This window comes from Bactrocera tryoni, chromosome 4 (genome assembly GCF_016617805.1).
Source record: "Bactrocera tryoni isolate S06 chromosome 4, CSIRO_BtryS06_freeze2, whole genome shotgun sequence".
Lineage (NCBI taxonomy): Eukaryota > Metazoa > Arthropoda > Insecta > Diptera > Tephritidae > Bactrocera > Bactrocera tryoni.
This window is the reverse complement of record NC_052502.1, coordinates 45,237,763-45,241,727: the sequence shown is the minus strand read 5'-3', so window position 1 is coordinate 45,241,727 and position 3,965 is coordinate 45,237,763. Positions and strand designations below refer to the sequence as shown.

Below are 3,965 nucleotides of genomic sequence, written 5' to 3'. Positions count from 1 at the left end.
GCGAGTCAAGTGAACTGCAGCACACATTCACACTAACTTATGTGCCCCCTTGTGTAGCTCATTTGGCGCGCTTCAAAGCTTCTATAGCTTGGCCAGCAACGGTGTTGGAGCCGCTGCCGCCCTACCCTTGTGCCTCCAACTTACCTCAGTCTCACTCCGCGTTAATACAATCGTGTGTTAAACGACTCTGCCGACTTAGCGCGTCGCTTGGCGATGTGTCGAAGCCAATCTCTGCTGCTCTATCGCTCTCAGACATCAATGTATACTTCTTTCGTTTGTTTATTTATCGCACGTTGCATTTTGTGCTTGCATTTATTGATTTTGTTTACATTTACCGCATGTTTTGTGCGCTCTCAAGTCGCTTGCCACCCATTTTGGCTGCTCTTCTCCCATTCTTAACCTCACTCCAAACTAAAGTTTTATAGAAAACAAAAAAATTAAAAAAAAAAACAACTTTTGTTCAATGTTTCCACTTTGCTTTGTACTCTGCGTCCACTTTGGTTTCCGCTCATGCTACAAACACTATTCTCTTGCCACTTGCGGTTCCGTTGCGGTTTTACGTGTGTTTGTTGCTTGTTTGAGTCCCTATTACACAACTCGATAGATTGAATAGACTTGTCTGACATTCCTCTAATCTGCACTATTGTGCTTTGGCATAATAAATAAGATATAAAAGAGATAGCCGGAGCGTTGGGTGCACGGGATGTGGCGGAATGTTGTGTTGCCGCCCAGGTAAGCAATTAGTTCGATTGATGTATAAATGTACATATGTAGTTCAGGGAGGGGAGAGATGCGGTCACACATTTCAACACTTTACATGCAACACTTTAGAAACACTTTTTTTCATAGCCGTTGGGGAAAATGAAAAACAGTTTTACTCTATGAATCTTTTGGTACACTGAGCAAAATATTTAATTAGTATTGATATTTTTTGTGTAGATCCCGATATATTCTAAGAGCATTCTAAACAGTCTTGTGATTTGCTTTAGATTTGATGTTATTGTAATTTTAAAATTTTTAAATTTGAGAAGATAGAATCGGAAAATTACGTTAGGTTAGGTAAGCTGGCCGATGATTTTGACAGGTGTCTGTCCACTTGGACAGCAGAGAATGCCACCAGCTTCTAAAAATATAATCGGCAACTAACTTAAAAATCCGTGAGTTATTGTCTCTATAATTAGTTTACTTGAACATATAATCGTATCTATCTTTAAAAATTGTTAGTATGTCTTCTTTGGAAAGCCTTTGGTCTCTTAGAAGGCATTGTGTGACTTGATTCTTAATTTAGAGGACAGTGGTAAATATTTTTTGTTGCACACGTGCAATGCTGGTGTCTTGTTCCGCCATATACTACTTCTTCTCTCCCATCGATACTTGCAGTGTTTTGACCCAGACTGACAAAAGAGCCCATCAACCTCTCCTTCTTTTTACGAAAAAACTCTGGAGAGACTGATGGACTGGTACAGAAGGAGGCGCATTAGGAGAGACCAGTTATCACGAACGCAACATGCTTAAATTAAAGGCAAGTCTGTAAATACTGCCCTGCATACTATCGTGTCATGGCTTGAGTAAGCCATTAGGGTTAAGGTATTCGTTGTTGGGACCTTCCTTGATATTGAGGGAGCTTTAAATAATATCCCGCAGTCGTTACTACTCTGGATAGTCTTGGAGTTGAATCAAACCTCAATCGGAAACCTCAAACGGAATGTGGCAAAGTATGTGCTCGAAGAAATCTGAGTAGGGGAACCCCACAAGGTGGTGCTCTCTCTACTCTCTTATGGACCCTGGTCATTAACGACCTGCTCAAAAAACGTGTGGATCGTGGCTGCCGTGTGATTGCCTAGATGCAGACGATGCAGCAATTATGGTATCTCAGCGTCGTAACAAGTTGGCAGTCGAAAGTGGTCTCGGTGCACTGCTGCCGCAAATGGGAGAAATCTGTCTGCAACCGTCGGATACAGTGAAATAGCTAGAGCTCATCCCATCAAGAGAGAGCAAAAAAGGCCATTGGCAAAAAGTGGGGCTCTCACTGAAAGTGTTCTTCTGGCTCTATACATAATATATAAGCCTGATATCATTGACGCCTAGGAAATGAATATTCGGTGCATGATTGATTATATACGGCCCCAATTGCTGCAAAAAATAATCCTCTTGGCTAAAATTTATTTGAGCCAGAAATGCTTATACATCTCTACAATAACAATTTTTTTTTTGTTTCCCTGAATACCTTAGGCAAATTTTGATGCTTTCAAGTATCCAGATTACAATATTTATTCATAAAAATCTTGAATCTGCTCTTATTTTGAAGATAATGACATATCTAATATTTTGATATATATCAGCTTGTAAGTAATATTTTCCAGTCATAAGGTTATATGCACCTTTTTCGCGCATGCAAATGCCATCTGATCCTTACTCGCATGCCACTTACCAAAAATATGCGAAAAATCATGCAAGAAGTATGTATAATTAAGTAGTATTATAGTATCTATAATTAAAGTCTACAAAATGTCCTACTTTACTTTGGAAATCTCACTTTCGAAAAAAAGAAATTCTCATAGAAAAATAATGATGTCGGCGAATACTCAGATATCGGTACAGTTTACCAATGGAAGTGAATAAGCGGGTTAAACATTTGCATTATTGTTATTTTCTCGAAATTAACTCAGTGATTTAATATGTGGTCAAGTTAGGAATTATAAAGCAAGCGGTCAAAGCGTTGGACGTGGAAATACTATATAATGGGTTGTCAAAAAAGCGGTATTTTTACCGATTTTTTTTTTATTGAAATTGAAATGAATTTTTGATGACTCATGCCCAGCTCTTGACCGATGCTACGGCTGCTTCAGCGATTTTATCGCAATTTTCGACGACAGGCCTTCCGGAGCGTGGCGCATCTTCGACCACCTCTACACCAGAACGAAAACGTTGAAACCATCGTTGAGCGGTGGAAATGGAAACTGTATCGGGTCCATAAACTGCACAATTTTTATTGGCGGCTTGAGATGCATTTTTGCCTTTATCCTAGTAGTACTGTAAAATATGCCGTATTTCCTCTTTATTTTGCTCCATGTTTGCGACGCTATAACTCACGAACGACTTAAAAAAAACGACAATCAATCAAACACGTGTTAGCGCGTGAAATGAGCTTTCCAAAAAGGTATAGCATGACCCGATGCGACGAATAAAACTAGAACTACGCGCTTTCAGAGCCAACTAGCGAAAATACCGCAAGACTTTTTTGACAACCTAATATTATTTTAACGACAATTTCCGAACCTTGTCTGGAAAATTTGAAAGTTGTAATATATGATGGTCCTCAAATACAACAATTAATGATAGATACAGCTCTTACCAAAGTTATGACAGTACTGGAAAGTGAATCGTGGAAAAGTTTTTTGTTGATGTTCGAAAATTTACTGGCAACAGGAACAAGTATCAAGTTAAACTATGTCCATAATCATCTGTATAACATTTCGGATAATTTTGGGAATTATAGTGAGGAATAGAGAGGGCGGTTCAACTAGGATCTAATAGTGATGGAAGTATGGTATCAAAGTGCTGGAACTGTTGTGCTGGAGCTGGTGTGATGGCAGATTACTGTTAGGTCTTAAAAAGAGAGTATCAACTGGAAAATGCTCATAAAGGCACGAAAACTGACATTATAAAGATATCAGTTATTTGGTTCATGATTTCTGATTTATGTAAAGTAAAATGAGAAAAAAGATCTAAATTAAACGAGAGCAAATCTTACAAAATGATTGATAGTTTCATAAATTGTGGTCTCAAATGTATCTAAAATCAATCCAATATCTAGGGCAACAAAACATCTGTAGACCAGTGCTATAACTTGCCTAAAGTAATTTTGAATTTTCTTTTTGTAGCCTACAATATAGAATATACAAGTATTTTGGAGTATATTGATGTCATCCTATTGTTTTCAATTTTAATCCAATGAAACATAT

At 38.1% G+C, this 3,965-nt stretch overlaps 1 protein-coding gene across 2 annotated transcripts in view; it reads left to right on the top strand.

Moving 5' to 3' along the window:
* Positions 1-3,965, top strand: part of LOC120775296 (E3 ubiquitin-protein ligase highwire) — a 163,520-nt gene that overhangs the window by 43,544 nt on the left and 116,011 nt on the right. The gene's annotated exons all lie outside the window — the stretch shown is intronic.